This window comes from Acomys russatus, chromosome 22, assembly GCF_903995435.1.
Source record: "Acomys russatus chromosome 22, mAcoRus1.1, whole genome shotgun sequence".
Classification (NCBI taxonomy): domain Eukaryota; kingdom Metazoa; phylum Chordata; class Mammalia; order Rodentia; family Muridae; genus Acomys; species Acomys russatus.
In genome coordinates, this window is record NC_067158.1 from 48592755 (window position 1) to 48607270 (window position 14516).

At 35.0% G+C, this 14516-nt stretch overlaps 1 pseudogene; it reads right to left on the reverse strand.

Moving 5' to 3' along the window:
- The window catches only part of LOC127205754 (tubulin alpha-8 chain-like), a 52268-nt pseudogene extending 38889 nt beyond the window's left edge, over positions 1 to 13379 (reverse strand).
- Positions 13380 to 14516: the final 1137 nt, after the last annotated feature.

Genomic DNA, 14516 nt, shown 5'->3' on the forward strand with positions numbered 1-14516 from the left:
TCTTACCTTGATGGTTTTCTTGCCATGTTATTTCCGGGCAGCATTCACAATTTCAGCATCTCTGTGGGTCTATTAATTGTTTTCCTCTCTTGGTACTGTGGAGGCCAAATTGTAGGAAAGAGATAAAATGTCATATCCTGCTCAAAACATCTGAGTCTTCGTTCCTATGAGTGCAGTGTACTGAGCAACAGGAGCCACCCTCAACTCCTGACTGCATGACCTTGACAAACGAATCTAAAGAAATATTTTTAGTGCCTGATATTGAGGTTTTATTTCTATAAGTCTTGTTGGGGAACAAACTGAGCCCAAGTAGCATAATTCATATATATACATGTGTGGGTGTGTGTGAATACTGTTAGGTAAATATAAGATATAAGATAGTATGATTCTCTTAGGTTTTATCAAATGACTTTGATGTCATTAATTCTCTGTTCCTCTCTCTCCTTCTGTTTTGAAATTCCTTGGTCCTTCCTAGTTGGATCCTACACTCAGTTTTTTCTTTTTCCAATTTCATATCACTGATATTGTGTGAGTTCTTTCTGAATCTCCTTGCCCCACCTTGGTCACTTTATACTTTCTAGTTTTCTATGGATGCTTCATGCTGTTTACTCATGCCTGAGTATTTTGAACTAGTACCTACCCGCAGATGAGAGACAGGTGGATCCAGAGAGAAGGAGAGTGTTTGGAAGAACTGGGATGAGAGTTTCCTATTTCTTTAATCTCTTGATTGCATTCTACATTTTATCCTGTAGAAATAGGTGATGTCCATTTTCTATTCTTCCTAACAGTCATTAATTTTCATTATTTCATTTAGTTTCTCATCAATGCACATATGTATGTTAAGCTAAATTTGATAACATGCTCTGTTATTTTACCAGTAGCTTATTGAGGAGAATAATAGGAATATATTTGTACATATGTTAGAGGCAAACAATCATCTTTATTATTAATATGTTTGAAAAAATGAGATAAAAAGACCAATAAAATATGTTGAGTTTTATAATCTTCAGAATGGAGGGAAATTCATAAATTTGAATACACAGAAGTAATTTTTCCTTAACTTCTACTTGGTAATATTTTTCTTGTAAAACACATTTATTTGTCAGGAGAAGAAAGGAGATGACAAATATAATGCCTCATTTTTCTTACCAGCTTCCAAAAGAATAACTGAAAAACCAGCTTAACATATACCAGATGGGCAGAGCCATGATTATAAAGACAATAGCAATTGGCCCAGCAGTGATCTGCAGAACCTTGCTTTATAGAATAGCGAATTTCCTGGTAATTAATTTCCCTCAATGGCATTTTTTTTTCATTTTAATTTAGAAACTGAAAGCTTCTGTAAAAATAGTAGATGTATCTCATTACAATTTTAAGTAAATTTCTCAGTGTATATAATCACAGGACATACTACATCTCTTCCTAATGCTTGCTTCATGTTGTATACTAATATTTCTTCTACAATTGATGCAGAGTATAGAATTTTCTAAAGTCTTCAAAAGTCTTTGCATATGCAGGTGATGGTAGTAACTAATACATTTGTCAAACACTCATTTTAAAACCTAGCAACTCATAGGCTTCAGAGAGAAATAGAATGGACAAATTACTCTGAATCATAAAAGATAACTCCATTGTGACTGCTGGGACTCTTCCCACATTATTTCATTTGGAAAAATTTTTATTATCAGAAAAATATTTTTTTTTCTCATTTATTATCAGAAAAAGAAATTACTCTTGGGCAGAGGAGCTTCTGTTTTGCACATCGTTACCATGAAACATGACATCACAGTGTTGTTGCACCAGTACAAAGCACAGCTTTATTTAGTGTTTGCAATCTTTGTTTTTTGTCTTCCATCTTGAGGGTATCACTGAAGAGAGTGCAGTTTTGTAATGCTTTTCTCAAGCGTGCCTATTTTTCCTCTGTTTCCATTATCTTTCTTGTTTTTTCCTTTCCTATGCAGTACACATTATCTCTGTTCCTTGAATCCATTTATTCTACTTGTCACTCTGAGGGAGTCTCCCTCTGTCTTCTTAGGTTAGGATATGACAATTAATAGGAGAAACTGAGTATTTTCAACTATGTTACTATATGTGTTTGTTAGTGTTGTAGATGTAGACCTATTTTAGAATGAAACAATTTGTAATTTCTCTCTGATTGTAGTAATATTCTTATCATAATAATACATTTTCTAAAGCTGGAAATTTTCATTAAATGTGAATCTGGAACCTATATATACCACCTATATTTTGCATGAGATTTTGATTAAATATTCTTACCTTCACAGATATTTGAAATCTTTAACTATATCTTCACCAAACTCCCAACAGATCTTATAACCATGTACTAAATAATTTTGATTATTTTTCTCTGTTGTTACAGCTATGGCTTAACTTTCAATGATCTTTCTGAATGCATCAATAACTAGTGTATACTCAATTTAAGTATACCTCATCAGTAATGTATTATCAGGAATTTGTTCCTAATACACATATTAGCCTGTAATAAATTTAATGATGCACAAACGACACATAAATATTATATACAAATACATTAGAAGATGAAAAATAACAATGCTGTAACTCACACATCCTGAAATGATTGTTGCAATGAAGCTCACTAATACACCCCTTAAGTCTCATGGTTAAAATTACCATGTTATTTTTCTTTTTAGATATGGTAAGAATAATTAAAATCTACTCTTTTTTATTTTTATTTTTTATTTTATTTATTTATTTTTATCATTTCTTTATTTTATTTTATTTTTTATTTCTTTATTAATTTATTCATATTACATCTTGATTGTTAGTCCTTCCCCTGTTTCCTCCCATTCTTCCCTCCCTCCCATTTCTCCCTTTCTTCCCTCCCCTATGTCCATGACCGAGGGAGACCTCCTCCCCCTATATATGCTCTCAGAATATCAAGTCTCTTCTTGGTAACTAGCTATCCTTCCTCTGAGTGCCACCAGGTCTCCCCATCCGGAGGACAGGACATGGTCAGAAAAGGGGCACCAGAGTTCATGTGAGAGTCAGATCTCACTCTCCACTCAACGGTGGAGAGTATCATGTTCATCGGCTAGGTCTTGGTAGGGGTTCGAAGCTTACTGCCTATATTCTCCTTGGCTGGTGCCTTAGTTTGAGGAGGACCCCAGGATCCAGATCTGCCTGTCTCTTAAGCATAACTTTGGGCTTAGGATTTTATTTGTAGAAGAATTCTAATACAGCAACATGGCTGCTCTGGCAAGAGATTTTATCTAAAGATCTTTCAGGTCTATGTGATCAGGCTGGAATCTAGACATGCCCTGGATTAGAATACAATATGGCTAGAATACTGACATGCTATTAGTACACACCTTTAGTTCCAAACAGTGCTTAATTTATAGAAGGAAGAAGATAAGTTTGAAAGTGATGTCAAATTGAGGGACAGGCAAAACAATGAATAAGAGAAAAATCTGCCAGAATGAGTCAGAGATAGGATAGGCCAAACTCTCATGAGAACAGTCAGGAAATAGCAGCTACTTAAGAACATCTACTTAAGAGGGTGGGTAGAGACAATACAGTAGAGTTCAGAAAGGAGAGTTAAGTTTGGTAGAGTTCAGCTGAATGCAGTTGAGTTCAATTGAGCTCCTGAAGTGCTATTCAGTTCGATTCAGTTCCTGCAGTCAGTGCTGTCATCACAGTTCAGGTCATGGAGTTTACAGGCAGATTTTCTAGGCAAAGTAACTCAATGAGAAGCTGATAGAAACCACTTTGAATCAGTCAGCTTGGAAAGGAGATTTGAGCCAGAACAACTGAATTGAACAAACCAGCCAGAGTTCAGAAAGAACTGCTTATTAGCTGTAAGTCTTAGAGGCTGAAAACTTTCTAGGCCTAGTGTTAGAGGTTTGATCTGATGTGTTTTGTTGCTGATTACTGGCTCACAAGATTAAGCTGCTGCCCTGAACCTTGCTTGCTTGATTCACTGAGTAAAGTACCTGGGCAAAGCAAGCAGAAGGGAGTAGAGTGAAGGTTAATTGGCTTTGAACAGAGAGGATCTTGGGAGAGAGAGCAGATGACGAGGAGGAAGAAGGCAGAGAATTTCCATGGGGTAAGAAAATAGCCACATGGCCAGAGAGAAGGAACTCTGTTGTTCCTCATGGAAAGAGGTGGCAAAAATGAACAACCTTAGCAAGCATTTGGGGATTATGGATGGGAAATAGTTGAAATAGAAATTATTAGAAGCAGAGTGCATGGGATGGAGACAGGGAGATAATGAAGTGTTGCTTAGGAGGTATAATCTGCCTTGCTCCCAAGTAAAGGCTTATTCTAAAATACATCAGTTGTCTGTGTCTTTATCAACTGTAAATGTGGGCTAGATAATACCACTGTTATAACTATAGCTTAATATTAAGTATTTACTACACCATACTTTTATGTTACCCACAACATATTAGCATCCAACATGGGCCTTGATTCCAAGTTTTCACCCTGAGTACTGCCTCCTGCAGCTTTCTACGAGCTCCAATCTCACAGGACAGTGGCACATACAGAAATATGTTGGGTTGGAGAGGTGAAACTTGGAGGCCGTCAGCCTTTAGACAGAGTTAGGCCTAAAACTGCACCCAAACAAGCCTCACCCAGCCGTAAAGTAAGCTTTGAATACTGACTAAGGTGAGATGTCACATTGCTCTAGGAATCAGCCTGTTCTTTAAACATGAGATTCTTCCTCGCAGGAGACAGGTTATGACCATCCCTGGCACAAAGAAACCCAAGGACTTTACAGGCAGCAAAAAATAACTTGCCAGCCTAAATTAAGTCCTAAAACTCTAAGGCTACAATTCATGTTTAAAAGACATAACCACCCATTCCCTATGAAAAAAGTGATAAGTCAAAGATTGCCAAAACAAATGAAAAAAAACCCCAGGTTCAATATGCCTAATGTATACTCAAACTCTGAAAATAAAGAAATTTACATAAAGTTTGGCTATAAAGACATTACCACCCATTCCATATGGAAAGATGCAGGATGAAAACAGTAAATACAGAACACAAGGCACAAACCTCTAAACAGGTACGGGATGCCTAGGGTATGCTTGAAGACTAAAGTTAAATAGAAATTTATGTAAAGTTAATTTAAAACAATGCCTTTTGACTTGTCTGTAACAGGAAGTCTTCTCCGGTAGACAAGTAGCTGCTCAACTGATACATCAGGCACCACAGAGCCCAGAGAATGTCACTTAGATCTATATAATCTTGTTTTGATTTCAATTAGATAAAGATTATATGTTCTTTGGTAATGGTAATATTATATATTCTCTTTGAAAAGGGTCAAAATAAAGAAGACCTGTAAACAAATGTTCTTTCTTCTGCTCATACAAAGAGCAGGAAACCATCCTTAATTGACCTGTACATCCTGCACAGCTCATATATTTATAATTTCAGTGCTGTATAATGCTTGTGAGAAATGAGGTATTTTCAGAATGAAAGAACCAGAAACTGATGACGCTGGATCAGACCTCATAGAATTCATCTTCCTGAATGCTGTGGACTGACATGTTTGTTCCAGCATCTTGCATGTTCCAGCCTCACTGCTGCTCATCAAAGCCTTCTCCCAGTAGAGCTTTGAAGAAAGCTGCTGCTTTCAATTGGTCCAGCAGTTCAGACTGTTCTAAATAGGACTTATATTAAGGCTAAAATTTCTCACTATTTAGCGGCTAGAACACAAATGTTACTGCTAGCTTGCTTAATCACTCTTTCACAATTTTATTTGGGACTCCATAAAGGCCCTTGAAAAAAGTATAGCACTCTTTGCTTCAATGATTCTGGTCATTTATGATATACATGTAAGTGAGATTATAAACTATTTGTATTTCTACATAAGGTTTATTTCACTAAGTATAATGTCATCTAGAGTCATTCGTGTCACAAACATCCAACAGGACTCCAGTGTAACCTATTCTACTTCTTATATATTTTTATTTCACTTTTTCTATTCTATTTATACTAATATTTCAACTATTTCAATGTATCAAGTTTGAGAATCTATATGCTATTATCTGCATGAATCTTATATATATAATAATTGAATTTCCATGTTAAGCAAAATTAAGTTGCATGTTACAAAAACAGTATACATGTGAGTTTTAAATATAATTTTACTACTTGAAAGTAAAGTAATAAAATCTGTGAATAACAAAAACCTTCCTTCAATTTTAATTATATTCATCTGGCCAACTAGTCATTCACACTTTCTAACTGAAGAGTTTGGTATCAGTGCCTCGGGGTAATAAATTCTGTATCTACAAAATATACTGTAAGAAAGAGTCTGGTGAGCCCTATGTCATCTTTTGCCTAAGGCTGACCTAATAGTGCTTCTGGCACTGTTTCTTTGTTTATTTGTTTTTGAAAAATACTTCACTAGTTGGTATTTTGAAAGTGAGTTATATAATAGCAAAAAAAAAAAAAAAAAAAAAAAGAGAGAGAGAGAGAGAGACAAAACTTGAGAATATAAATACATTAGGAATAAGCTTTATACATTCTTAATTTAGAGCATCCAGTAGATATAGTTGGGAAGAAAATTCACTAAATTAAAGTCTATTATAGGAGTTGTAGGAATGAACCTAACAGAAGGAAACTTTTTTGATTCCGTAGGATTAAAGATGAGATAAGAATCTTGGCTCAGGATCTTTTTTTGAGAATGTTCTATCCTCAAATTAAAGTTAAAATGCACAATATTTTCTATGAAAATCAATCAAAACTAAATATTTGAGTAAACAACTATGCACAATGTACCTTAGATTAACTTGTGTTTGATTTCATTTCTTTGCTAATAAATAATAAATGATTATTCTGTTTTAGAAAATTAACTATTATTAACAGAATGATTGGATGACACATGTGCACAATTATTATATATACTTTATATTTGTACACACCCATACATCCATAGGTGTGTGTGTGTGCATGTGTGTGCATGTGTGTGTGTGTGTGTGTGTGTGTGTGTGTGTGTGTGTGAGAGAGAGAGAGAGAGAGAGAGAGAGAGAGAGAGAGAGTGCTTACATATAATATACATAAGCTTTTAATTGAGACTGTGACAGAGCTTATATAAGCCAGACTGTCCTTCTACTCTCTATATAACTGAGCTAACTTGAATACTCCCACTGTTAACCTCTCAAATACTGTTATTATAAGCATATGCTACCCTCACAAATAATCATCCGTAGAAGCACAAGACATTTTTATAATATCTGTCTCTCTACACAGCCCAAAGAAATCTTAACAGCACACAAATACCAACGAACAAGAAGTGAATTTCCTGATAGTACTTAAACCAAACAAAACAGTGTTCTTCTAAAACATTAGGTCTTCCTATAAAACTTCACACAACTATAGCAGAAATAAAAACAGAGCTGTTAGCTTCTGATATCACTCACAATGCTCTCCTAGACATTGTCAATATAAACTTGTGAATTTGTCAAAGCAAAATTCATTTGACACGGAGGTTGAATTTTTAAAAATCTCTCATATTTTATGTCAGGAATTAAGGTAAATGCTTATAATATCAATGCTTGAGAGGTTACTTGTTACAAAATAATTCTATTTGCCTGAATGTTTTCTTCTGAGTTTTTGTTTGCCGTCACAAAGCTATTTTCTAAAAACAATTCTCTTTGTTGTTAGTGACATAATTCATCTTTATTCTCCAAAGCTGTTATATAAATCATGCGAATAAATCCCATATAGATGGTTTTCCATTGCTTTTAATACACATCACACTTCATCTCTGGTGTCTTAATTGTATTATCTGAATAATCCTCCAGCATGTTTTCATTTATTAAACTCTTAAATAAAGACAGTAAGATCTCATATACTTTGCAGTTCTGATTTTGCTTTTATGTTTAGTAGTACGGATTTAAATAAAAATACCTAACATAAAAAAAACATTCTTGTCTGTATTTAAAAATGAACATGTACATTTGACCACTATCGTGTGAAATGTTATCATTGCTACATGTTTATATATTCACTCTGTAATACTTGTGCATATTAGGAAATATGTTAATTTTCTTTTCTGAATGTTTTTAAAGTTATATTTCTTTTTTCATATACATTTATGTTATTACACACACATAAGTAATAAACTGCATACAGCAAGAAGAATCACAAACAATCAGAAATTATATATGTTATATTCATAGTATTTGGCAACCTTGAAGAAAACGTATTTCCTATCTAAGAGCATATAAAATTCTGAATGTAAACCATATCTATCACATCTCATCTTGATCAACTAAAAAACATTATTTGCAATATTGCCTTTTAAATTGATAGTTCTCACAATTAGTATAGCATATCTAGCTAAATTCTCTGTTAAACTTTTCACCTTTTTTCTCTATAACTATTGAAGTGTGTCTTCAAAAATTACATATTATTTACTTCTTTAAAATACCTACTAATTTGCAGAAGTCATATATTTTAAATGTTAATAAGTTTGTATTCTCTGTGGACAAAGGTGTGTGTGTGTGTGTGTGTGTGTGTTATTTTTTAAGTTAGTTTATAGTTTCCCAATGACGTAAGCTTATATGAGAAGGCTAGTATAATGCCTTTATAAACAATTCTGCTTTACAACTGTATAATTTCTTGAATCTGTGAGTTCATTTTCTCTGAGTGATTATCAAGAAACCGACCAATGAAGACATGCCAGTGCTTCAGCAGGAGTGAAAAATCTAACTAGCATAGTCTTGCAAACTTAATCCTATGGATTTTGTTTCTTACACATTGAAACACTTCATATTGAGTAAAGTTCTTCTCCGTTTATTTGTAAGGTTTTACTTTCCAGGCAGATGCCTGAGACTGATATCAAATTGTCTATGTATATCTCCTTTGCCATAACCCACTCCTGTGTCTCTAACAAACTCGAGCAGGAATAGTGATACTGAATACTTTGCTGCTGATATTCTGCCTCAGATGTGGATAAAAGTGAGAACCAGCAAATTAGGTGACTGGGTGGAAGACTTGTAATCATAACAGTCTCAGAAATAGGATTTGGCTTTTCACCTTATAATATTCTATAAGTTAGAACAAACCAATGGTGAGCAGAATCCTTAAGAAGAATAGGCTTTCATAGTTTTTGAAGCATCAACCCTAGTTGTTTGGAGGAAAGCCATGAAGGTCACCTCTCTAAGCTTCCTAATTTTTGAAATCGTAAGGATTATTTTTATAATCCTGATATCCTTTGGTCATTAAGCTAATTTCGTCAGTGAGAATTCATAAGAAAGAATTCATACTTCAGATGCAGAAATAAAGGTTCTCAGAGATAATTATTTTTTTTGTTTCCCATAACTTATGTTTATTTACTATTCATTAGGTTTTGGTTTTTCAAAGCAAGGTTTCTCTGTGTAGCTTTGGATGTCCTGGACTCACTTTGTACACCTGAATGGCCTTGAATTCACAGAGATTCACCTGCCTTTGCCTCCTGAGTGATGGAATTAAAAGTTTGATCTACCACACCCATCACCTTTATTCCTTAATTCTTTTTTCTTTTCTTTTCTTTTTTTTAAAATTATGTATTTTGTCACTTTACATCACCACCACAGCGCTCTCTCTCTCTCTCTCTCTCTCTCTCTCTCTCCTTTCCTCCTGGTCCCGCCCACCCTCTGGCTCTCTTCCCCTTTCCCCCTTTACCCTTTTTCTCAGAAAAGGGTAGCCCACCCCAGCAACACCAACCTACCATGGCACATCCAGTCTCATCAAGACTGAGCACATCCTCTTCTACTAAGGCCTAGCAAGGCAGTGTAGCTAGTGGAAAGCGATCCAAAAGCAGGCAGCAGAGTCATGTCAAGGCAGCCCCTGTTTCACTTTTTTGTGACCCAATGAAAACCAAGCTGCCATCAACTGTGTATGTATGAGAGCCTAGATCCAGGCAATTCATGCTCTTTGTTGTTGGTTCAATCTCTGTTGGTCACCATAGGCCTCAGTTACTTTACTGTGTTAGTTTTCTTTCGAAGTTCTTGTCTCCTCTATGTTCCTCTGTCCTGCTGTCCAAGCTTCACCTAATGTTTGATGTGAGTCTTTTTTCCATGTGATGCTGGGTGGAGCCTCTCATAGAAAAGTTATACTAACCTTCTGTCTGCAAGCATAGCATAGTATCATTCATAGTGTCAAGAGTTGGCTTTCTCCCACAGGGTGAGTCTCGTGTTGTCCAGTCACTGTTTGGCTCTTCACTCAATCTCTGCTCCATCTTTATCCCGGCATAGCTTTTAGGCAGGGTAAATTTTGGGACAAAGGTTTTATGGGTATGCTGGTGTCCCCCTCCCTTGGAAGTCCTGCCTGTCTATAGAAGGTGACCACTTCAGTTTCCTTACCTCTTGCTGCTAAGAGTTGTAGACAGAGTCACACCTATATAGTCCCAGGAGCCTACCCTGTTTGGGGCATCCAGCTTGTTCCAGAGATGCACTCTTACCAGTTTCCCTTCTTTCTCTCAACTCTCTTACCTCCCACCACTTTTCTCCCTCAACCAGACCTCACCCTCATTCCACATCTACTCAGTTCTCTCTCTTTATCCACTCCTGATGTTTATTTTATCTCCCCTTCTGAGGGAGATTCAAGCATTACTTTCAACAATGTTTGATATTGGCAATTCTTTCTCACTTGTAAAGATTCTCCAGTATCTATTTAGAAGGATGTAACTATACACTCAATTTGATGTATCATTTTTTAAAAACTATAAATAATATAAAATATGTACTCATAGAATTTGTGATATTCCCTTTAGTAGCATATTCCCAACAGACATTACATAACCCAATAAATAATGTTTACCAAAGATATTGATAAAATTTCAAATATATATATATATATATATATGTATATATATATATATATGTTTTTTCTTATATAACAATGAGTTTATGCTACCTGAACTGATCAATTATACAGTTTTTAAAACTTACATTTAAAGTTCCATATTACAAATATTAGCAAATATTTTTGTCTAAACAATTTTGAAAGAAATATGCTTTTCTAAAATTACTTTTCTGTTTAAAAATATTATTTATAAAAGATGCCCTGCTTACTAGATTATGGTGAATAATGAAAAGCAATGAATAGAACTAGATACAAATTATTATACTCCATTAAAATGATTTGTTTCTGATGAACATCTGGGTAGTAATATGTCATTTCCAGATGTAGTGGATTAATTACACATATCAAACTAAGAAAATGACACCTTCATTTTTATTATAAGTATAACTTTTTCAATATCTGTCACAACCTGTCATCTACTCATTATATGACATTCTATAGCATTTAAAAGATGTACTCCTTTCACTTTGATTTCTTTAGAAATATGAAACATGACTTTTTCTGACTCCTGGCTCTGCATTTCTTTATTGCTAATCTGAAAGAAACCATATGCTTATTTGGCAGGTATTTAGTTCTCCATCTAATAATAATGTTTTTGCTCATTTCAGCCTTTGCAGGTGGCTCATTCTTAATAGTTATAATTTTATACTTATTAAAAGTTTTTATTATGATTACTGATGGTAGTCTATGTGGTTTAGCAACACTTTTTATCTTATTTTACTCTTTAAAAAGCAAAAAGTTATTTTATTTGATGAGTTCCTTTAGAGGGTTTAGAGAGGAACTAACTAGAAATCTGCAAATATGCCTGTGTTAATAAGTATGGTTTTGAAACACTTTACTATTTCCAAAGTCTCATGTATATTTTCTTCTATATTCTATGTGCATGATAGTTTAAAGAAAATCTAAACAATGGTTCAACTAATATCAAGTGGTCATATATATATATATATATATATATATATATATATATATATATATATATATATATATACACACACATACATATAGCAACACTAAAGGAGCTTAACAGGTTGTGTTTATATACTAATTATATAATATATATGTGTGTGTGTGTATGCAACAAAAATAATTAAATTATGTGATTCTATAGAAATATAAGGTATGAGGGTAGATAATGCCTTCATGAACATCAGAGACATGCAGAATATGGCATTTAAAATGTTTTTATTATTTTAAAGATTCACTGACAATGAAACAGGTTAACTCCAGGCAACACCCAGCCTACCTCAAAGAGGATTATGAGCATCAAAGAACCTCTTTATGCAGATGGCTTCTAATGTGGCAAACAGGCCACTGGGAAAAATATCCTAGTTTCTACCACAGACAGAATTATGCGTAAAAAAGGGCAAGCTTGGATGCCGGCAGAGTCAACGGCCAAACTCTGCCAAGATGTGGTAAGTCCTCAATAGTTCCTTCTTCACAAATATTTCTGTCAGTTATATTGGAACAGAAAGCTGAAGAAGATGCTACAACATAATAGAGACTTTTGAGTAACTATTCAGGTAGCAAACTGTCTCTGTCATCTTCTAATTTAGAAAGCTACTAATTTGCACTCATGGCATACTTACGTAATCAAGTGTATTCCTTCTCAAGTTTCTGATGGAGTTGAAGACCAGGTAGCTTAGTTATACACTGAAGCTTAGTTGTTAAGGTGTTAAGATATTTTTAGGTCTAGATAGATGTTTTAAGTTGATAATGACAAGATATGATGGAGACTGATATACATTCAGAATTCTATACACACTAAAATAGGAAAGATGTCTTCTTCAAGGCTGCCAAATACAAATATCCAAAACACTAAGAATGTAACATTGATATAATTCCTGATTGTGTCATGGCTCTTCTAGCTATAGGTAGTTTATTGTATATATGTGTAATAATATAAATGTATATGAAAAAATAAAAAATGTTTAAAAATAATAATTAAATAAGGAGAGATTATGAATTTGTAAAGGAGTCTGAGAGATAAGGGGAACTGGAAAGGTGTAGTGGGAGAAACAAAATGATCCAAATATAATAAACATAAATGCATAGTAAAATTAAGCAAAAATCAATATTGGGAACAAAAATTTTTTGCCAAATTTATTTTTAAACTATTCATTAAATAAATTTAAAAGTTATTTCATATAATTTATAATTGCATATAAATGTGTGTATATACATACATATTGCTTAAATTAGGTTACCTCACTTGGGATGAGAATGCTATCTCCAAGAATCATAGTCTATCTAACAAAAACTCCAGCACCGGGCGTGAAAAATGTCCTTACAAGCTTTTGGTCAGTGGAGCCCATGCCACTCCCAAACCAGTTTAAGCTATAACCACTGCCATTGGTAATGTCTTCCAACACAGGAGGATGTCTCTCAATGCTGAAGACATCATGAACTTCAAACAGTGAACTTGGAGGAGTCGCACTGGATCCAACAAGGGAACAGGCTCCATGAGCAGCAGCTTTTATAGTAGCAGAGGTTTCAGTGAAAGCTGCTGAGGGAGAAGAGAGATTGGGGTTTCCACCCATCTTGACAACTATGAATTGCAATAAAGATGAGTACAACAGTGACCCCCAAAGGTGCAATAGGGGCCCCTATAACAGTGATAACCAACAACTGTGTAACTGTTCCATGGTAGGGATTTCATGCCTAGACCCATATACTTACTGAAGCTGACCATTCTTAGCTGGTGAGGCCATGGAAGCTGGTGGAGAACTTACTACTGCTACTTCTCTTAAGTATAATGTGTAGCTGCATCCTAAATATGAATCTTTATACTAACAGATACAAATAACTTTTCACTGAAGTCAGAAATCATAACTTGTTAACATGTGGAGAATAATTTCCTTCTTCCCCTCTCTCCATTACCTTTTAAATAGCTTCTGGTTCCTTTAGCTTCTCATAAAAGTTAGGTGCATCCTATTCTGTCAAATTTTTTTCTGATTCATCATGGTTTTTTTTTTTTTCATGTTTTTATCAATTACACATAGGTGCTTTCTTCTATAAACTAAATTTTCCTTCATCGTTTGGGTTTCAAAGTATGCACCACCAGTCCTGGATCATAATCTTTTCTTTATTTTTTATATAAAAAAATACTGTTCTTACAATTTATTCAGACTACACCCTGATTGTTATCCCCTCACTTGTATCTTCCTGTCCCCCCACTCCCTTTTTCTCCCTCTTCCCCTCCTCTAGACCTGTGACAGAAGGGGATGTCCTCCCCTACTATATGATCACAGCCTATCAAGACTCATCCACATAGCCAGCTTCCTCTTCCTCTGAGTGCCACTAGGCATCCCCGCCAAGGTGAAGTGGTCACATAGGTGGCACCAGAGTTCATGTCAGAGGCAGTCCCAGCTCTTCCCACAATTGTGGACAATGTGCTAGATCTGATACGGGGGTCTAGGTTTACTGCATGCATTGTCCTTGGTTGGTATAGCAGTTTGAGCCAGCCCCCATAGGTCCAGATCTGCCAGCCTGATGGTCTTCGTGTGGTGCTCCTAGATCCTCTGGGTCCTGTAATATACCCATTTTTCCATATCCCTCTTACCTGGAGTCCAATAGCTAGGCCCTGCATCTGTCTAGAACCTCCTCTGAGTGAAGACTGTCAGAGGTCATCCATGTTGGGCTAAAATCCACTTATAAGTGAGTTCTTCACCTGAAAC